Source organism: Panicum virgatum, chromosome 6K (genome assembly GCF_016808335.1).
Source record: "Panicum virgatum strain AP13 chromosome 6K, P.virgatum_v5, whole genome shotgun sequence".
Lineage (NCBI taxonomy): Eukaryota > Viridiplantae > Streptophyta > Magnoliopsida > Poales > Poaceae > Panicum > Panicum virgatum.
Genome location: NC_053141.1, coordinates 33556260 through 33579728, shown reverse-complemented (window position 1 = coordinate 33579728; position 23469 = coordinate 33556260). Strand labels below are relative to the sequence as shown.

At 47.3% G+C, this 23469-nt stretch overlaps 2 pseudogenes; both read right to left on the bottom strand.

The window, feature by feature from the left end:
• Window positions 1-5864: 5864 nt before the first annotated feature.
• LOC120713412 lies at window positions 5865-6516 on the bottom strand (annotated as a pseudogene).
• Window positions 6517-17698: 11182 nt separating this feature from the next.
• On the bottom strand, window positions 17699-22113 carry LOC120712272 (annotated as a pseudogene).
• Between the last annotated feature and the right edge of the window lie 1356 nt (window positions 22114-23469).

The following is a 23469-nucleotide window of genomic DNA, read 5'->3' as shown; positions in this document are numbered from 1 at the left end:
TGGAGATCGGCCAACTCGACGTCCGCGCGCGTGAAACTACTGTTCATCTTTGTGTGAAACCCTCATCTCAAAAGAATTTTCCAACCTATAACCAAACCTAACAAGATACTACACTAAGAAAGTAAAGGCAAACAAGGTGCAATATAAAATGCAGAAGCTTAAACAGGAGGGATGAGAGGAAGCAAACTCTCGATATAAAGATTTATCCCGTGGTTCGGATTGACACAAAGGCGCCCCTACATCCATGTTGTTGAAGCACTCACGAAGAGTATTGCTTCCGGCAACCAAGTCTCTTCTGTGAACACAATCACAGTCACCTTGATCCCGCTTTCCACTATGGAGCTTGCCCACAAAGGAGAGATGGTCCCCACATCCCCCGTACAAGGTTGTCGTCGCCGCTCCACACCAAGCCGGAGGGTCGATGACGTGCCGGCGATCCACCAAATGCTCCAAGGGGCCGGCACACTGAAATACTTGTTGGTTCACTCTAGAACCAGCCACAAGGCACAACACCTTGCTCTTACACTCTCTAAATAGCTAATCCTAGCACTAACACTCACAAAGCTTGTGCAAAGTCTAAGGAATTGATCTATCTGCACTTGGATGTCTTTGAGGTGTTCTTGGATGTGTATGAGGCTTCTAGGAACTCTAGCAACTCCAAAATGGCCGAGGGATGCCATATATATAGCCCACAAACTCGAAGTAGCAGCTTGTAGCCGTTGGGGACATTTCTGCATAAGTATCGGTTTAACCGGTGCCTAGTCATTGGTTTAACCGGTCACTAATAGCTTAAACTAGCCGTTGACACTTTCTGACAAGTTCTGTAGCTGAAATATGGTACCATCGGTTTATCCGGTGATAGCATCGGTTTATCCGAAGCCAACAACATGCTCTCCGGTGCACTGACACTTTTTGTAGTAGCATCGGTTTAACCGGTGCTTATAGGAATCAGCTTAAATGTGCTTCGTATTTTGGTCATAACTTTTTACTCCGAACTCAGATTTGGATGATCTTGTACTCTTTGGAAAGATTGTAAAATTCTCTCCAAGATTTTGCTAAAGTACATCTCATTTGACCAAATTTTGAGCATCGGAATAACTAGTGATTGGGCATCAGTTTAACCTGTGCCACACAGAAATCAGCTTTCTTGTGTTTGGATCATAACTTTTTACTCAGATCTCCGATTTTGATGATCTTGTACTCTATTGAAAGCTTGTGAAATTCTCTACAAGATTCAGCTGAGGTCCATCTCATTTGACCAAATGTTGAGAATCGGAGTAACCGATTACCATCAGTTTGACTGATGGCTGGGCACCGTATTAAGTGGTGGTGCTATTTTATGCCAAACTCGTCCAATTCAGTATTTCTTTGAGTTCTTTCTTCGTGTTTTGCTTTTGCTCGGGCTTTTTACTTCATCTTTGAGATCTAAAAATGTTCACTCAACAAACTGATTAGTCCCATTAATTGCGTTGTTGATCAATCACCAAAATCACTCAAAATGGCCTATATGGGGCCATGTTCGTTACACAGTGGAGCAGCTCAGGACTACTGCAAGAGCAGGAGTGATCGGTTTGCCAAAAATAGCCCCCAGAGTCACTTCGTCCCACCGGTTGCAAGGAGCAACTTATATACGTGCATGGGTCATGCACGTACGAAGACAAGCAAGATATGCATCCATGTTCAAGTTACATGCTTGTGCTGCCCAAAATGATGATTACCATATCAGCTATTACCATCAACCCGCGGCGGAGCTGGCCGCCAGCGTGCCGGCGCGGTCTCGGCCATCTCGCCATGTACTCGCGGCCATTTGCCTGCTTGCCGGAGCCGTCCACTGGACTGCCTAACCGCGCTAAAGCGATTCGAGTCCTCCACACGCACGAGCACTGCATCTTCAAGTTATCGCGCGTGCAAGGCCACCAAGTTTAAATTCACAACTGGTTCATACATCACAATGCTGCGATATGACATCGCCGGTGCCGAGCTCCTCTTCTCCATGCATACGCTAATCACCATCTACGTTTTTTCCACATCGCCTGTGACCGACGAGGCCGGACGACAAGACAGGCGCAGCTTGAGCAAGCCACGCTACCAATGGCACCATGGATCGACGAAGCCGTGGATTACGCCAGCGCCTGCCCCTACATACCAGCATCATCATCCATCCACATGTTATGCATGGAAGAAGCGAAGCGAAGACAAAGATGACGACCACGCGCAACTTAATCGGAGGTGTCCAGCGGATTTAATTCGCGGGAGTAATTAATTGGGAGCTTTCCAAAGCCCCGTGAACCGCGGTACGACATTGCTTGAGTCGAATGGCCCTCACGGCTATGGTGCACATTACGAGAAGAGAACTTGTAATTTTGTTGATCAAAGAATTAATGAAACACTTGTTCTCTATCTTTGTCTCTTGTTTATTTGTGTACTTTAGTACACTGGCACGCCCATAATATTTTACTCCACACATCTTCTTCGTGCGTTCTTTATATATATTTTTCATGTCAAACACTCACCGGAAGTGTCATCGACACAGTTATCAAGGTTGGAAACTTGAAAACTATGCCAGTGGAGCGTTATGGTGATGACACTCTTTTCATATTTTATGACACTCCTCTCTTTTTATACTATTGGTACATATCAGCAAATTTAATATTATTAACACTCTAACACTCCCACTAAAATTGGCCTAAGAGGCCAGCGGAGAAACGGGTGAGCTGCCAGAGGTCAAACCCAAGATTTTGCATGTTGGATCTCCATCCAATTGGGTCTTGTATGTCGTATTCGTATGCCTCCCTTGATGATGCAGGGCCAAAGGCCCAAACCCACGTCGTCCAAAAAAAATGGAGTGCGAATGATCCCCAAATCCGGATTTTTTTTAATCACTGCCTTACGACCGGCCATAATTTTGTCCGTCCGTATGGCCATCAGATCACGTGAAATCTTACATTGGTGACAACCACATGCATTAATTTTAAAATTTTAAAAAGTTCTAGTTTCTAAACCATACATCAAATTCAAATTTCGATTGCGCAATTATCTCTTTTGAAGAGACATTCAAACAAGACCCCACTTGAATATATTTTGACAGTTTTTTTAAAGACACATAAATTGCTTTAGATATAATATAAAATATCAAAATAAATTAGTAAAAATGGTCAGCTGATTTGCTCAAGTTGCCTATTAAAGATCATAAACATTCACATGCTCCAAAAAAATTGTTTACCCTCATCCACAAGTCACACCAAGCAATCTATCTTCGTAATATCAACACCAATATCCAGTTAACTGAACTTAAAGGTGTGAAGCAAATTTTGTAAATTCATAAGTAACTTTTGCAAAAACTGTAAGCAAATTAGAACACACTAAAAGTATTTTCTCTCATAAAATATATCATTGAAATATAGTGATGTGAGATGTTGTTTTGAAGCTCTTATTGAAACAAACACAACTATATAATAAGATTTTTATTTCGAACTAAGCTCTTTTTATTTTTAGATTATATGCATGCGCACAACTGCCCAATCTTCTCTCCCCCTTGGTGCATGCCCTTAAGTCATTCCTTTCTTTTACTTGTCTCCTTGGCACCTCACATGCATGCAGCATGCTATTTTACTCTTTTTTTTTGGCGCTCTCATGCATGCAACATGCGACACCAGACCAAGGAGCTGTTTGTTTTCCACGATTTTTTTAATCTCGATCACATTAAAAGGAATCTTACTATTTACGAATATCAAATAAATTTTTTTATAAAACTTTTTTGATAGATAGGTGCTAATTCGTGAGACGAATCTAATGAGCCTAATTAATCCATGATATACTATAGTGATGCTACAGTAACCATCAGGTAATTATGGATTAGTATATCTCATTAAATTCGTCTCGCAATTCAGCCCCAGGGTTCTGCAATTAGTTTTGTAATTAGACTTCATTTAATACTTCTAAATACTAAAATTCTCTTTGACGTGACATGGTTTAAAGTTTAGCCCCTGAATCCAAACAATCCCTAAAGTTGGCCGTAAAATTTTTTCTATTAAAAAGAGGAGGCCGTACTAATAGTCTAATAGCGCCGGCCGTAAATTAGCCGCGTAGGTTTTTTTAGGGTCGGGGGGGATTTCATTTATAGGCCTTTGGAAGGCAAAACAGTACATAATCTTCATTAAGAAATGCAATTGGATAGGACACATCAAAGAAGGGGAGAAATACAGACATGAAATTCAGAGGAAGACATAGACACAGGTTAGGAAGACAACTACGGATCGCCAATTTGAGCTTCCATCGAAACAACATACTTGCTAAATAACTCATTGGCCATTGCGCATTCACACCACCTCTTGTAGCTACGCCGCTCCGTTGTCACCCTCCATCTGAGAGTCAAGCCAACAGAATGGGGACTAAAGGTGATGGAAGGCGTGCAAGCCAAAGGTTACCAGACACGACGATCTTCCTTTTGAAGCGGATGGTTTCACCTTTGAAGAGAACATCAAGGCTCCACGTCTCTCGGTACAACGCCATACACGGGGAGGAATCCTTGTAGGAGAATGGTCAAGGAGATGGATCACTACCTAGCATAAGATTTGGTGACACCGTCAGCAGGAAGAGCGCCGATGAAGCGGCCCAATGAAAGACACTCACTGAATCACAGCAGTAGGAAACAACGGATATCAATCTGGTCCAAGAAGAGTAGCACAACAGAGAAGCAGATGATTCCCAAGCTTCACTGGTTGGTCGAAGACCCTGGCAGACCGTGCGAAGGCAAGACGCCCCCCCCCCCCTTGCGCGCTGGGCGCAAAGCTTTCACTGCACGGTAGCAGTTGTCACAGAATGGACCGCTCCAGCTATCATAGAAAAGGTGCGGGAGTCGCAAGACAACGCCTCCATGGAGGGGAACAGTGCCTGCAAACGTCGTCGTTGTCACTAGTCATTGGAAACCAGAGATGGCTTTCTCCGGCGAAACCCGGAACACCCACCCTCAAGGAGTTCTGCCAACGCACGGTAAGGAGCACCGGTGGTGGATCTGCCTGAGCACAACGGAAGCCACACCAAGCAGTGCCCACCGGCGTCAGCCGGCATAAGGAGTAGCAAATCTTTTTTTTTTTTTGAAGGAACAGGCGCCAGGTAGTGCCCTACTGATTATATATTTAATAAAGAAAAAAGAGTACAAACGAGTCTAGCATCTACAAGAGGAGGTTCAGGAAACAAAAAAAGAGATGAAAAAAATAAGAAAGATTACAACTAGGAGTAGCAAATCTTGGCTCCGTTCCAAAGCTGACCTTGAGGAAGAAACGAGAGGGAGACCGCGGCGACGGCCCCAGCCCTAGCCCTCACGAAGATGCGACGACCCATCGCGGGGCGTACGCAGCGGCAAAGGCGCAAAGCCGCGCCTTCACGGCCATCCGCGCGACGACGTGGCCGCCGTGGCGTCCGGGCCCGCGGCGATGGGCAATCCCCCCGCAGGCACCACCAGCACACACACGGGGCACATCAAGGGGGCGTCGTCCTCCTCGCGGCTGTGCCACTAGCGACCGCTCTGGCCCCAGCCTGCCAGTGCGAAGGGGCAGCCGCACCTCGCCGGCCAAGCTCACAGGGCCGCGTAGATCCGGCCCCGAGGCTGCCGGATCCGGTAGCCCGGACCGCCACCATGACCGGCATCGACCGCATCCATGGCCAGACATGACCTTGAGTGGAGAACATGGGTACGGGAGGGGGCGCCCCATATCCGGGTTTCTCACTCGAGCTCAAAAACACGCGCATCCATCAAGAACATGCCATATTTAGTTTTTTTTTTAAAAAAAAGGAACATACCATATATAAGAACAATGACCGCACGACACACACACACAGCAAGAAACAAGACAACAGCGACAGAAGCAAGAAAGCCACGGCTATTATTCCAAGTTCCAATCCAACCCAACGCCATAGCATAAGCGAGCGGCAGCCATCTTTTTTTTTTAAGATAAAGGATAGAGTGTGTATCCGGCTTCATTCATCTCAAGAGACGAAATCAGGCCAACTTATTACAAGACTCGAGTTTTCGTCATGGCACAAGCGCCATAGACTCCACGACCACAAGTCGTAGCACCAATCAAACGAACAAGCACACTAAAATTCATTTTTTTGAGAAAGTAAATTAAGCCCACAAAATCCTAAGCGAGCGGCAGCCATCTAGCTACCTAGAGGTTGAACATGACCTTGATGGCTTCGCGGCCCCGCGCTGACCTCGAAGGCCTTCTCCACCTCCTGCTGCGAGAAGCCGAAGCGGTGGGTGATGAGCGGCCTCACATCCACCTTGCCGGAGCGCAGGAGCTCGATGCAGAGCGGCCACGTGTCCCTGTACCGGAAGACGCCCACCACGTCCACCTCCCGGATCGCCGCCGACGTCAGCGGCACCGTCATCTCGCTGTGCCCCATCCCCACCAGGCACACCCTGCCAGTCTCGTCGTTGACGTTAATTGCAACACTCTTGCCAGATATGAAGGATCTAATCCACTCAATCCATTTTGGTGAAAATCCTTTCATCCGAAGCGTTTGTAATAGGAAATCCCACTTTACTTTGTCGTAAGCTTTTTCGAAATCTATTTTGAAGATGATTGCACTTTGGTTTTTGCGGTGCAACTCATGAATAGTTTTATGGAGGGTAACAACTCCTTCAAGGATGTTCCGTCCTCGCATAAAGGCTGTTTGAGTTGGGCTAATCAAGTGATCTGCGACTGAGTTAACACGGATGGTCACGACCTTCGTGAAGATTTTAAAGCTCATATTTAGTAAGCAGATGGGTCTGTACTGCTGTATTCTACTAGTGTCCTGGGTTTTGGGCAACAGGGTGATTACACCAAAATTTACACTAAAGATTGGGATTTCACCGCTGTGTAGTTCGTGGAACATTTGTATCAGATCCCCTTTGACAACATCCCAAAAATGCTGGTAAAACTCTGCTGGGAAGCCATCAGGGCCTGGTGCTTTATTGTGTTCCATGTCAAAGATAGCTTCCCGAATCTCCTTTTCAGTGAAAGGGGCCGTGAGAAACTCGTTTTCAGCTTGGGTGACTTGGGGGATGTCTTCTGTCGCATCCTCATCAAAAGAAAAGTTATTATCTACTGAAGGTCCGAAGAGGTGTTTGTAGAATTTGGTGATATAACTCTTGAGGTTATTCTGCCCCTCTACTTTGACTCCCTCGTTATCCAAAGAGAAGATACATTTCTTACGATGCTTGCCACTTGCAACCATCTGAAAGTACCTTGTGTTGAAATCCCCCAAAAGGACGTCAGTGACTTTAGCATGCTGGTAGAACTTGAGTTCTTCTCGCAAAAGCTTGATCGAGCCATCGCGTGCGACTTCTAGCTGCGTCCTTTCATCATCCGTTAGCACTCTTGCTTCCGCTAGTGTGTCTAACGATGTGACCGTCTCTTGGAGGTTCAGTTTTTGGATTTTATAATCTCCATGTTGGTGTCTAGCCCAACCTCTTAGGTGTTTACGGTGAGCCCCCATTTTCCGGTTCCATCTCTGTACAACATTTTGTCCGTTGACCGGTTTATTCCAAATTTCTGCCACACGTTCCCTAAAGTCCTCATGAGAAAGCCATGAAAGTTCCATTTTGAACTGTTTGGAATTCCCTGTAAAGGAAGAGTCGCCAGTATCCAATAGTAATGGGGCATGATCTGACACTCCTCTGTCCAGCTCATGCACCGTTACCATTGGGTATTTGAATTCCCACTCCATGGACATCAACACCCTATCCAGTTTCTCAAAAGTCGGGTCTGGTAGAGAATTAGCCCAGGTGAATTGGCGACCTGTCAACTCTATCTCCCAAAGATTGAAACTGTCAATGACTGCGTTGAATAGGAATGGCCAGCGGGGGTTGAAATTAGTCTTGTTCTTTTCTTTGCTATGTCTCATTATGTTAAAGTCACCCCTATCAAGGTTGGCAAAGGGTTCTGCTGGCAGGTTCGAACTAGTTCTGCTAAAAATGCTGGTTTAAAGTCATCTTGAGCCGGGCCATAAACCGCCATTAGAATCCATTTGAAATCATCGCTCTTATTGCGCAGATGGAATTTTATGAAAAATTCCCCTTCCGCTATAAAGCTTAAATCTAGAACCGCTGAATTTATTCCCAATAGTATGCCGCCTGACCACCCTCTGGGGGGAAGACAGTGCCAGGTAAAATCTGCGCCTCCCGACAGGCGATTCAGATTCGCTAAGCTAAGAAAAAAATTGTTTCGCTAAGCTAAGCCCGATTGGCCTATGCAATCATGCTTAACTTAGCGAGGGGGCATTTGTTTGATGGATTTTTGTACATCTACACGGCCAGCTCCCGTGATTAGCCCAGTAACATGAAGCTAGCATGCAAATTGTTACGTACAAGCACATGCTACTGGTGCTATGAAATTTGTACACATTCAGGCCTCTTTGCACTTTGAGTTGCAGAGATGATCAGGTTGCCAGACACGTACGTACTTAACGAGATTCATGTGCTCCCTACTCCAAGCTGGCGCAGGTGTATACGGCCGCGTATCCGACACCCTCCATGGGAGCACTGTACCTCCGTGCACTCATCCAAATATGAATACTAGTGGTCATGTGAAAGAGTAAAAATAATGATGCATGACTAGCCTGTACGTAGGTGATGAATATGTGCCTAAACCAGCGTACATGTGATTATATAAAAATACTTGCCATATGAGTGGCCGGGAAATAGAGGCAAGGGTCCGCATGACAGCCAGAGCTCGCGTTTGACGCTGCCACCAACCGCCTCCTAGCAAATGGAAAGTATTTGGGATTTGTATTAGCTCCCTGTTGTATGGAAACAAACAATTCTGTCTGGCAGGAAAGATGGAAAGTCCTCACCCGTGATTTGGTCTCCGCTAGCAAAAGGAAAGGTTGGGTGCGTAGCAAAGGAAAGCCAATCCACGGGGATTTTGCCGCCATCTCATACTGCTGGCCGGGAGCGTCCTTCATCCAGCGCCAAATCAGTGCTTGGCCTATAAAAGGAGGGCTGGTCATTGGACAGACACGCACAGAGAGGGGACAGACCGAGAGGCTGAGAGAGGCAGGAGAAGGATCGTTCGTCGCCTGCACTACTCCCATTGCCGGAAACCATACACCACACCCACCACATACGAGCAAAGAAAAGAGAAGACGTCATCACCAGCTCGATCCAGTGCACGGCGACGCCGGGAAGAGCGCCGGGGGCAGTCAGTCGCTGCCGCACGGAGGAGTTGAACATGGCCGGCACAGGTGGTTAAAAACACTAATCATTTTCTCTCTCCTTCTCCAAGTTTCATTGCATGCATGGCCAGCTAGGGAGAGCTTAAGGTGAAATCGCTCGTGCAACCTGTGAGCCGGAGATGCCGTCATGGAGTATGACCGCCGCCGTGGCCCGAGTCGCCGCCGAGTCGTGGAGGTCGTCATCGTCACTTGCACCGGCGTGCGCCTAGGCCGGTTCAAGACCTCGTGGCGCCTAGCTCTGCTGTCTACCCGGCCCCGAGCCCGCGGAGATCGGCCAGCTCGATGACATCGACGTGGATGCCGGCCGGCCGCGGCCTAGCTGCCGGAGCTTCGCCGTCCTTAGCATCTTCGGAGCGGTGCCGGAGCCCATCACGTTCAAGGAGGGTCACGTCGGCAGCGAGAAGCCGGCAACATCGGCCGTGGCCGAGTCGCCGAAGCTTCTCCATTCTTAGCATCTTCAGAAGGGCCACGCCGGCAGCGACGGTGCCGAAGCCGGCACCAACACGGCGTTCGTCGGCCCTCAGCACAACTCTTGGTTGAAGCCAATACTCGACATCCGCGGCAGCCGCCGAGTTCGCCGCGCTCTGTGGAGTCGACGGGAGAGCCAAACACAGCACCTCCGAACTACAAGAGTAGGAGTGATCGATCGCGGAAGCTCTAATCATCCAGAGTTACCTCACGTCATCAGTTGCAAGGAGAAGCAAACAAGTCAGTGCTAGAAAAACTAACATTTGTACCGGTCAGAAACCCCTTGTTAGTACCGGTTTCTGAACCGTTACTGGTTGATCGGTACTAAACTGTACGCAATTTAGTACAGGTCACTGCAACCAGTACTAAATATAACAGTTTAGTACCGGTCAGAAATCCAAACCGGTACTAAATAAAATTTTTGTGCAAAAAACAAAATCTAGTTGCTTTTTCACTCATTCTTTCTCGCTCCTCTCTCGTTTCTCTTTCCATGACCTTCATCTCTCTCCTGTCTGTTTTTCATTTGTTCTTCAAAGAACATAGAAGAACAAAGAAGAAATATAACAGCGGTGGAAGAAAACTAAGAGCAGAAAAAGAAAAGTGAGGAGCCGGAAAAGCTTCGGTTGGATTACACCATTCTACTCCAAAATTACAAAGTCCCAAGATTACAAAAAAAATTATACAACAACAAACGCTCAACAGAGAGATTATTCAACATTCTACTAGATTCAACATTCTATTGAAAATGACAAAAAGTAGACACAACACAAACTCGCCTACATAGAACCCGCCGGCTGCCGCCTGCCCACGCGTGCAGCCACGGCCGCCGCCCACCCGCGCTGCCGATGCGCCTGGGCTGTGCCTGCGCATGGGGATCTCGACGCCGGGGGGGGGGGGGGGCACGCCCGCTGGAGCCGCCGCCGTGGCTAGGTCGCGCCCACACGCGGGCTGCTCGCCGCGCACTGGCACCGCTCGCCCGCCCACGCGAGGCGCCGCCGCCAGGGCCACGCGCGCCGGCTCCCATCAGCGCTCGCCGCCACGACCGCCGGGGTCGCCGCCGCGGCCGGGGCCACGCGTGCCCGCGCCCGCCGCCGCGACTACCAGGGCCGCCGCCTCTCGGGGATTCGCCGCTCGTCGGGGTCACGCCCGCTCGCCGGGGTCGCCTCCTCTCGGGAGCTCGCCGCCGGCCTGCTCAAGAGAGGAGAGAGTTAGAGATAAGATTGAGAAGAAAGAAGAGATGACGAGAGAGAAGAAAGAAGATAAGATTGAAAAGGAAGGGAAGAGAACATAAAGACGAGACGTGCGCAGCGATTTACTACCGGGTACTGACCCTAGCCGGTACTAAATGTTTCATTGCCATTTTAGTACTGGGCCAAGACACCAGCCAGTATTAAAATGCAACATTTAGTACAGGCTAGTTTCTTGACCCGGTACTAAAATGGCTCCAGGAGCTTTCAAATTTGTAGACGGTACTTAAATGGCGCAACAACTTTAATACCGGACTAAAAGTTAACTGGTATTAACATGCAGGGATGAATGTGAAGTTTTTCTAGCAGTGAGTACACGTGCATGGGCCATGCACTACGCGGACAAGCAAAATGCAACTATGTCCAAGTTGCATGCCTGGACATGTGTTGCCTAAAATGATGAGATTACCATGTCCAAGGAGAGCCATGTCGGCAGCGACGGCGCCGAAGCCGGCACCAACGCGGCGTTCATCGGCTCTGAGCACAACTCTTGGAGATCGGCCAACTCGACGTCCGCGCGCGTGAAACTACTGTTCATCTTTGTGTGAAACCCTCATCTCAAAAGAATTTTCCAACCTATAACCAAACCTAACAAGATACTACACTAAGAAAGTAAAGGCAAACAAGGTGCAATATAAAATGCAGAAGCTTAAACAGGAGGGATGAGAGGAAGCAAACTCTCGATATAAAGATTTATCCCGTGGTTCGGATTGACACAAAGGCGCCCCTACATCCATGTTGTTGAAGCACTCACGAAGAGTATTGCTTCCGGCAACCAAGTCTCTTCTGTGAACACAATCACAGTCACCTTGATCCCGCTTTCCACTATGGAGCTTGCCCACAAAGGAGAGATGGTCCCCACATCCCCCGTACAAGGTTGTCGTCGCCGCTCCACACCAAGCCGGAGGGTCGATGACGTGCCGGCGATCCACCAAATGCTCCAAGGGGCCGGCACACTGAAATACTTGTTGGTTCACTCTAGAACCAGCCACAAGGCACAACACCTTGCTCTTACACTCTCTAAATAGCTAATCCTAGCACTAACACTCACAAAGCTTGTGCAAAGTCTAAGGAATTGATCTATCTGCACTTGGATGTCTTTGAGGTGTTCTTGGATGTGTATGAGGCTTCTAGGAACTCTAGCAACTCCAAAATGGCCGAGGGATGCCATATATATAGCCCACAAACTCGAAGTAGCAGCTTGTAGCCGTTGGGGACATTTCTGCATAAGTATCGGTTTAACCGGTGCCTAGTCATTGGTTTAACCGGTCACTAATAGCTTAAACTAGCCGTTGACACTTTCTGACAAGTTCTGTAGCTGAAATATGGTACCATCGGTTTATCCGGTGATAGCATCGGTTTATCCGAAGCCAACAACATGCTCTCCGGTGCACTGACACTTTTTGTAGTAGCATCGGTTTAACCGGTGCTTATAGGAATCAGCTTAAATGTGCTTCGTATTTTGGTCATAACTTTTTACTCCGAACTCAGATTTGGATGATCTTGTACTCTTTGGAAAGATTGTAAAATTCTCTCCAAGATTTTGCTAAAGTACATCTCATTTGACCAAATTTTGAGCATCGGAATAACTAGTGATTGGGCATCAGTTTAACCTGTGCCACACAGAAATCAGCTTTCTTGTGTTTGGATCATAACTTTTTACTCAGATCTCCGATTTTGATGATCTTGTACTCTATTGAAAGCTTGTGAAATTCTCTACAAGATTCAGCTGAGGTCCATCTCATTTGACCAAATGTTGAGAATCGGAGTAACCGATTACCATCAGTTTGACTGATGGCTGGGCACCGTATTAAGTGGTGGTGCTATTTTATGCCAAACTCGTCCAATTCAGTATTTCTTTGAGTTCTTTCTTCGTGTTTTGCTTTTGCTCGGGCTTTTTACTTCATCTTTGAGATCTAAAAATGTTCACTCAACAAACTGATTAGTCCCATTAATTGCGTTGTTGATCAATCACCAAAATCACTCAAAATGGCCTATATGGGGCCATGTTCGTTACACAGTGGAGCAGCTCAGGACTACTGCAAGAGCAGGAGTGATCGGTTTGCCAAAAATAGCCCCCAGAGTCACTTCGTCCCACCGGTTGCAAGGAGCAACTTATATACGTGCATGGGTCATGCACGTACGAAGACAAGCAAGATATGCATCCATGTTCAAGTTACATGCTTGTGCTGCCCAAAATGATGATTACCATATCAGCTATTACCATCAACCCGCGGCGGAGCTGGCCGCCAGCGTGCCGGCGCGGTCTCGGCCATCTCGCCATGTACTCGCGGCCATTTGCCTGCTTGCCGGAGCCGTCCACTGGACTGCCTAACCGCGCTAAAGCGATTCGAGTCCTCCACACGCACGAGCACTGCATCTTCAAGTTATCGCGCGTGCAAGGCCACCAAGTTTAAATTCACAACTGGTTCATACATCACAATGCTGCGATATGACATCGCCGGTGCCGAGCTCCTCTTCTCCATGCATACGCTAATCACCATCTACGTTTTTTCCACATCGCCTGTGACCGACGAGGCCGGACGACAAGACAGGCGCAGCTTGAGCAAGCCACGCTACCAATGGCACCATGGATCGACGAAGCCGTGGATTACGCCAGCGCCTGCCCCTACATACCAGCATCATCATCCATCCACATGTTATGCATGGAAGAAGCGAAGCGAAGACAAAGATGACGACCACGCGCAACTTAATCGGAGGTGTCCAGCGGATTTAATTCGCGGGAGTAATTAATTGGGAGCTTTCCAAAGCCCCGTGAACCGCGGTACGACATTGCTTGAGTCGAATGGCCCTCACGGCTATGGTGCACATTACGAGAAGAGAACTTGTAATTTTGTTGATCAAAGAATTAATGAAACACTTGTTCTCTATCTTTGTCTCTTGTTTATTTGTGTACTTTAGTACACTGGCACGCCCATAATATTTTACTCCACGCATCTTCTTCGTGCGTTCTTTATATATATTTTTCATGTCAAACACTCACCGGAAGTGTCATCGACACAGTTATCAAGGTTGGAAACTTGAAAACTATGCCAGTGGAGCGTTATGGTGATGACACTCTTTTCATATTTTATGACACTCCTCTCTTTTTATACTATTGGTACATATCAGCAAATTTAATATTATTAACACTCTAACACTCCCACTAAAATTGGCCTAAGAGGCCAGCGGAGAAACGGGTGAGCTGCCAGAGGTCAAACCCAAGATTTTGCATGTTGGATCTCCATCCAATTGGGTCTTGTATGTCGTATTCGTATGCCTCCCTTGATGATGCAGGGCCAAAGGCCCAAACCCACGTCGTCCAAAAAAAATGGAGTGCGAATGATCCCCAAATCCGGATTTTTTTTTAATCACTGCCTTACGACCGGCCATAATTTTGTCCGTCCGTATGGCCATCAGATCACGTGAAATCTTACATTGGTGACAACCACATGCATTAATTTTAAAATTTTAAAAAGTTCTAGTTTCTAAACCATACATCAAATTCAAATTTCGATTGCGCAATTATCTCTTTTGAAGAGACATTCAAACAAGACCCCACTTGAATATATTTTGACAGTTTTTTTAAAGACACATAAATTGCTTTAGATATAATATAAAATATCAAAATAAATTAGTAAAAATGGTCAGCTGATTTGCTCAAGTTGCCTATTAAAGATCATAAACATTCACATGCTCCAAAAAAATTGTTTACCCTCATCCACAAGTCACACCAAGCAATCTATCTTCGTAATATCAACACCAATATCCAGTTAACTGAACTTAAAGGTGTGAAGCAAATTTTGTAAATTCATAAGTAACTTTTGCAAAAACTGTAAGCAAATTAGAACACACTAAAAGTATTTTCTCTCATAAAATATATCATTGAAATATAGTGATGTGAGATGTTGTTTTGAAGCTCTTATTGAAACAAACACAACTATATAATAAGATTTTTATTTCGAACTAAGCTCTTTTTATTTTTAGATTATATGCATGCGCACAACTGCCCAATCTTCTCTCCCCCTTGGTGCATGCCCTTAAGTCATTCCTTTCTTTTACTTGTCTCCTTGGCACCTCACATGCATGCAGCATGCTATTTTACTCTTTTTTTTGGCGCTCTCATGCATGCAACATGCGACACCAGACCAAGGAGCTGTTTGTTTTCCACGATTTTTTTAATCTCGATCACATTAAAAGGAATCTTACTATTTACGAATATCAAATAAATTTTTTTATAAAACTTTTTTGATAGATAGGTGCTAATTCGTGAGACGAATCTAATGAGCCTAATTAATCCATGATATACTATAGTGATGCTACAGTAACCATCAGGTAATTATGGATTAGTATATCTCATTAAATTCGTCTCGCAATTCAGCCCCAGGGTTCTGCAATTAGTTTTGTAATTAGACTTCATTTAATACTTCTAAATACTAAAATTCTCTTTGACGTGACATGGTTTAAAGTTTAGCCCCTGAATCCAAACAATCCCTAAAGTTGGCCGTAAAATTTTTTCTATTAAAAAGAGGAGGCCGTACTAATAGTCTAATAGCGCCGGCCGTAAATTAGCCGCGTAGGTTTTTTTAGGGTCGGGGGGGATTTCATTTATAGGCCTTTGGAAGGCAAAACAGTACATAATCTTCATTAAGAAATGCAATTGGATAGGACACATCAAAGAAGGGGAGAAATACAGACATGAAATTCAGAGGAAGACATAGACACAGGTTAGGAAGACAACTACGGATCGCCAATTTGAGCTTCCATCGAAACAACATACTTGCTAAATAACTCATTGGCCATTGCGCATTCACACCACCTCTTGTAGCTACGCCGCTCCGTTGTCACCCTCCATCTGAGAGTCAAGCCAACAGAATGGGGACTAAAGGTGATGGAAGGCGTGCAAGCCAAAGGTTACCAGACACGACGATCTTCCTTTTGAAGCGGATGGTTTCACCTTTGAAGAGAACATCAAGGCTCCACGTCTCTCGGTACAACGTCATACACGGGGAGGAATCCTTGTAGGAGAATGGTCAAGGAGATGGATCACTACCTGGCATAAGATTTGGTGACACCGTCAGCAGGAAGAGCGCCGATGAAGCGGCCCAATGAAAGACACTCACTGAATCACAGCAGTAGGAAACAACGGATATCAATCTGGTCCAAGAAGAGTAGCACAACAGAGAAGCAGATGATTCCCAAGCTTCACTGGTTGGTCGAAGACCCTGGCAGACCGTGCGAAGGCAAGACGCACCCCCCCCCCTTGCGCGCTGGGCGCAAAGCTTTCACTGCACGGTAGCAGTTGTCACAGAATGGACCGCTCCAGCTATCATAGAAAAGGTGCGGGAGTCGCAAGACAACGCCTCCATGGAGGGGAACAGTGCCTGCAAACGTCGTCGTTGTCACTAGTCATTGGAAACCAGAGATGGCTTTCTCCGGCGAAACCCGGAACACCCACCCTCAAGGAGTTCTGCCAACGCACGGTAAGGAGCACCGGTGGTGGATCTGCCTGAGCACAACGGAAGCCACACCAAGCAGTGCCCACCGGCGTCAGCCGGCATAAGGAGTAGCAAATCTTTTTTTTTTTTGAAGGAACAGGCGCCAGGTAGTGCCCTACTGATTATATATTTAATAAAGAAAAAAGAGTACAAACGAGTCTAGCATCTACAAGAGGAGGTTCAGGAAACAAAAAAAGAGATGAAAAAAATAAGAAAGATTACAACTAGGAGTAGCAAATCTTGGCTCCGTTCCAAAGCTGACCTTGAGGAAGAAACGAGAGGGAGACCGCGGCGACGGCCCCAGCCCTAGCCCTCACGAAGATGCGACGACCCATCGCGGGGCGTACGCAGCGGCAAAGCCATAGTCACAAAGTTCCTGGGTCGACCGGGTCGAGGAACGGGGTCGAGGGTCGAGGGTCGTCATTTTATAAAATTGTGGTACGAAGGGGGTATACATCTATGGAACGATAAATTATTATGTGGGACGCGACCCTGATTCATCGGGGTCGATATCTTCGGGTCGATAAAGACAAAAACTATATATGTGCTACTAATGAAGAAACTAATCTGCACAAGCATATAAGAAACATATAAAAGAGTACATTTAGACCATGCTACACGTACTCAGCTCATTGTCTAACAAAAACCACACCAATCCACTGTCCTTAACCTCCTTATCCCAATTAATTCTGCTAGCAATGGGGCTGCGACCCCTTTCAAATCGGGACACGATCCAACCTTGAATGGGACACTGACCCTCTTCGACCCCGATCCTCGAATCGGAACGATGTTCCTGGGTCGAGGGATGAGGCATCGACCCCGAATCCTGTGAGTATGGGCAAAGCCGCGCCTTCACGGCCATCCGCGCGACGACGTGGCCGCCGTGGGGGCGTCGTCCTCCTCGCGGCTGTGCCACTAGCGACCGCTCTGGCCCCAGCCTGCCGGTGCGAAGGGGCAGCCGCACCTCGCCGGCCAAGCTCACAGGGCCGCGTAGATCCGGCCCCGAGGCTGCCGGATCCGGTAGCCCGGACCGCCACCATGACCGGCATCGACCGCATCCAGGGCCAGACATGACCTTGAGTGGAGAACATGGGTACGGGAGGGGGCGCCCCATATCCGGGTTTCTCACTCGAGCTCAAAAACACGCGCATCCATCAAGAACATGCCATATTTAGTTTTTTTTTTTTAAAAAGGAACATACCATATATAAGAACAATGACCGCACGACACACACACACAGCAAGAAACAAGACAACAGCGACAGAAGCAAGAAAGCCACGGCTATTATTCCAAGTTCCAATCCAACCCAACGCCATAGCATAAGCGAGCGGCAGCCATCTTTTTTTTTTAAGATAAAGGATAGAGTGTGTATCCGGCTTCATTCATCTCAAGAGACGAAATCAGGCCAACTTATTACAAGACTCGAGTTTTCGTCATGGCACAAGCGCCATAGACTCCACGACCACAAGTCGTAGCACCAATCAAACGAACAAGCACACTAAAATTCATTTTTTTGAGAAAGTAAATTAAGCCCACAAAATCCTAAGCGAGCGGCAGCCATCTAGCTACCTAGAGGTTGAACATGACCTTGATGGCTTCGCGGCCCCGCGCTGACCTCGAAGGCCTTCTCCACCTCCTGCTGCGAGAAGCCGAAGCGGTGGGTGATGAGCGGCCTCACATCCACCTTGCCGGAGCGCAGGAGCTCGATGCAGAGCGGCCACGTGTCCCTGTACCGGAAGACGCCCACCACGTCCACCTCCCGGATCGCCGCCGACGTCAGCGGCACCGTCATCTCGCTGTGCCCCATCCCCACCAGGCACACCCGCCCCCCGGGCCGCGTCGCCACCGTCTTGCTGAACCCGGCGCAGTCCAGGCTCACATCGATCTCCGCGCCGCCCAGCGCCGCCCGGATGCGCGCCACCTCCTCCGCGGCATCCTCGGGCCTCGTCGACACCGGAACCGCCGCGTCGGCGCCCAGGGACCTGGCCACGGCCAGGCGGTGCTCGTCCACGTCCACGATCGCCACGCGCGGCGCGCCGAAGGCCCGCGCCGCGAGCAGCGCGGCGAGGCCGATCGGCCCGGCGCCCATGATGAGCACCGCCGCCGTCTCCGGGCCGACGCCGCCGCGGCGGCACGCGTGGACGCCCACGCTGAGGGGCTCGCACATGGCGCCCTCCTCCAGGCTCACGCCGTCCGGGAGCTTGAAGCACAGGTCCGCCGGGTGTACGACCTGGTTGGCCAGCGAGCCGTGCACGGGCGGGGTGGCGAGAAACTTCATGTCCTCGCAGAGGTTGTAGCGCCCGCCCTTGCAGCGGTGGCAGCGCCGGCAGCTGATGCCGGGCTCCAGCGCCACGCGGTCGCCGGCGGCGAGGTGCTTCACGCCGGAGCCAACCTCCTCGATCATGCCCGCGCACTCGTGACCGATCACCATCGGCTCCTCCACCACCAAGTGCGCGATGCGCATCTCCTGCAGATAGATCAGTTCAGTTCAGCAATGCTTGTAGTATTTGATTGAGTGCTCTGACTCGAGAACACCATGGATCGATGAGCAAGGTAGGAGGAGATGAGGTGCACCTACCCTGAAGTAGTGCACATCGCTGCCGCAGATCCCCACTGCCTTCATCCGCACCCGGACATCATGCGGGCCTGAAAAATGCCAGACCTCAGTGTCAGTATAGAGTAAATTTCATCGGCCGTCCTTAAACTTGTTCGAAGTTCTCATTCCGGTCCCGATATTTTTAAAATGCATATAATAATTCTTAAACTTATCCCGAGTTTTTATCCTGATTCTCATACTCTCAAAATGCATATAATGCTATGTAAACTTATCGTATATTCTTATCCTAGTCCTTAAACTTATCTTACCGCATTAAAAAACTTATCATAAACTCTCATCCACATCCATATGCTTCTAAAATTCTTTATTTAATTTAGAAAAAAGATTAGTTTGTTTGGATTTCAAATCAAGTTCGATTTCCACTCAAAATGGATCCAAATTTATAGACAAATTATCACAAATTGAAAGAAAAATATCAAAATCTCTATAAAACCTATATTTGAATTATTTTTTGTAATTTTCTTAGAATTTTTAGAACAAAGGATAAGTAATTTCAATATTATTTTAATCTCTAAAATAAAACCATGTATTAACTAAATATATTAAATAAAAACTCTAGAAAACATCAATTATTATATTCATCAATTTTGAGTGAGATTGGAATTTGATTTGAAATTCTAAAAGTTTGAAACAATTCATAAAAAAAATTCTAAATATTTTGGAAGTATATGGAGTTATTTGAGAGCGTGGGATAAGTTTACGGACCATTATATGAATTTTGAGAGTATGAGGACCAGGATGAGAACTTGGGACAAGTTTAAAGACCATTCTGACGGACGAACTCTATTCAAAACCGTGCCCCTAGAGGCTAGACAGACAGACAATATGCATACAGTCATAGTTCTTATGGCGCTACGGCGACTCGTGACGACCTACCCCCTCACAACGCCTAGGCGTATAACGCGCGCGGCGAGGCGACACCATAGACATACCCTAAATATACCATGACAGCAAAAAATTTAGTACATAGCCACTAACATACGAGTTGATTTTAAATGGTAGAAAGAGCCACGCACTGCTAAATCTACCAGTAGAGGACTAGAGGCATAAAGTAGAGCAAGCACAAGCAAAGTAAGTTAGGAAGACTGGAGAGGAGCTGAAAAGCATAGCAGAGGAAAGGAAGACCGGAGAGCAGCAGACCAGCAGAGAAGAGGGAAGGAATTACCTGGCCATTGCGGTCTTGCAGGGGTCGCACGAGGCCGCGGAGGACCAGCAGAGGAGGTGCACGGAGGCGGGGCCGCACGGGGCTGTGGACCAGCAGAGGCGGCGCCGCGCGGAGGCGAAGAGGAGGTGGTGCCGTGCGGGCGGCGGAGATGCCCAGGGCCGCGCGGGTCCTCACGGACCCGCAGAGATGCGCAGGGCTGCGCGGTTCCTCGCGGACAGGGAGATGCGCGAGGCTGCGGGGTCGCCGTCGCCACCTCGCCGAGATCCGCCCCGCCAGGTGAGATCTCACGCGCTTCTTCTCTGTTTCCCTCTCTTCCTTCCCTCTCTTCTTTGTTTCTGGTTTCCCTCGGTCGATTAAGCCAGCAGACGACTTTTGCCGCTCGATATCGTGCCCAATCCCTACCCTCCCTCTGTTTCCGCTCGATTTCCCGCGCGTACCAAGGATGGCGGCCGCCTCATCCTCCATGGCGTCCAGAGGACGCCTTTGGACGCCTAGGCGGACGCCTTGATCCTGAGGCGGATGCTATACGCATCCTGCCAAGGCGAGGGGGATGCCTACCACCCCGAGGGCGCCTGGATGCCTAGTCGTCGCCTAGGCAACGGCTTAAGAACCATGCATACAGTACTTGCCCATTGACAAATACTGTAGTGATTGTGCAGACGAGACCGTATTTTCTCGTTTGTGACCTTAGATTTTGCTTATGTGAAAAGAAAACATTTCTTTCAGAAAAAAGGGGGAAAGGCGGGCCCAAATCAGCATCCGCGATCTTGAGCCTGTTTGGAGGGGGGGGGGCAATTTTTGCATGCATGATTTGCCAATATTTAGGAGCATTAAATGTTGATAATGAGAACCCCCAAGCTAATTTGTCAGACGGATCTAATGAGTCTAATTGATCTATAATTTGCTACAGTCATGTCACAACAAGCATCTGCTAATCATGGATTAATATATCATATTAAATTCGTCTTGCGAATTAATCTAAGAGTTCTGCAAGTAGTTTTGTATATATATTTTATTAAATACTTTTAAATAGTAATATTCTCTAGAGTTAATCTTTAGCCCTTGATCCAAAAGGCTCTTATTTCTGACTATATTTACATAGTATTGCACGTGCACGGACGACAAGATAATGGCCGTGTTTAGATGTTTAGAGATAAAAATTTTGAAATGGAATCTTGCTATTTCGGAGTTTCAATAAAATCTATTTGCAAAATATTTTGCACAGATGGATTGTAAATCGCGAGATGAATTTAATGAGCCTAATTAATTAGTGATTAATCCATAATTAGCAGATGTTTACCATCCATCCATGTAAAAACTTTTGTAAGTAGATTTTATTTAATACTCTGTGCATGTATCCAAACATTCGATGTGATATTTTTAGGTATAAATTTTATCAACCTAAACAGAGCCGATTAATATAAAAAGAAGTGGAACTTGTCAGAGCGGAGCTACATGGATTTGTGTACCGCAGGGGAGCGATCTGCGCAAGAACGGACCCTACTACCGATTTGCAGAGGTAAAAAAAACGTACTAATCCAGCAGCGAAATCCTAGCACAGGACAAACAAGCAGCAAGAACTATGTAGGTCGTAGGACAGAGAGAGCCATAATCTGATTGCGTACCAAGGGGCGGGAGCTTGAAGGGCATGATCTTGAGGGTGTTCTTGGCGACCAGCCACGCCGCCATGTTCTCCTCCACCTCCACCACCATTGGAGCACGGGGAGAAGGGCTGGGGGGGCTTGGGGGCTGCGGCCCCTCCAGCTACTGCCTCCACAGAGCATAGTGCATTGGGGAGCTAGGGGAGAAGAAAGTGCGGGGAGGAGGAGAAGAATAAGAGAGAAGTCGGAGAAGAGCGAGGAGAAGACTTGAGCGTCTATAGCCGTGAGGTGGATCCGCCACTGGCCTTCCCCTGCCCCTCGCTCGCCTACTGACAGACAGGCACTCTGCTTAGAGCAGGTAGGCGGTGTGACGAATTTATAGCGGGGAAGTGATTTTCGGCCTCGCCTGGCCTGCGCGCTCCTCGACTCTGCGGCTCGCGCTCTCTGGGCTCTGGCTCTCGCCGCAGGCAAAATCTTGTGGATCGATGGATGTACATGGAGCCGGTGATTCGAACAAACATGTCGGGGCGGTCACGGTATCTGTTGCGTGCGCGCGAGATCCTGGAAGTGTGAACAATGAATATCTATGGCGCTGCGCAAGATGCGTACCGTGTCCGCAACTCCACATACATATACTTCCAATATGAAAGTTAACTAAAGTAGCCGCAAATCTATATCTAAGTTACATCCATATATATCGTTGCGAAAAATAACTAACACAAACCCAAATATGTATCTAAATTATCTGTGTCTTCATATTATGATTTTTTTCTAGTCAAGATCCCGGTGTAGATACCCACATAGACATGTACATGTGTGTACTGCTATGACACACGCATGCAAACTACACCCCTATGAACATGTCAAAGCGAATGGCCTAAAAGATAAGATAATCAAGTCACCGCAAATCTCGGTGTAGATAGAAGAGCATACCACGGACCACTAAAACAATAATTAAGTGAAAATTCAAGCACCGATGGTTGAGGCAGAGATTCAAACACGTGCGAGCAAATTGCAGCATTGGAAACCCAACAAACCAATTTACACTTAATAGGGGTTCTTGCTAAAATGAGAGTTTAGTCGGGTAATCCCTTAAAATATGCATATAAAATAGCGACATTATATTGTGAAAATTAACATTCTAGATGTGCATCTAAATTGCGGGGCCCTGCCATTGGTAAAAACAACATAATATATCCGTTTATAAAAATATAACCTAAAGTAGCGAAAGGCCGTCTAGCCTAGCGGTTAGATCTCCCGAATAACATCTTACAGGACCGGGTTTGAATTCTAGTTGGAGTAAATTTACGGGACAGATGTTTAAAAATCCCCTGTTTGGGGATTTTATTGATCCGTGATCAAAGTTGTCTTCTACCGTAATTATAATGCCTTCAGACAGATCTTCCCTTGGCAGATCAAGTTTTTTTAATCTAAAGTAACCTCTAATAAATATGCATCTAATAAACTTTCATCTTCTGCGGAAACCTCATCGGCCTCCAACTAACCAAGCCAAAATCTTGTCGGCCTTCAATTGACCAATTGAATAATCCCGTCAAGGTTTTGGGATTCCAAATGCGAAAAATTTCGGTCTTGACCGAGATGGGTGAATTTCGGAAATTTCAAATTGAGATTTGATTATTTGACCGGTAAA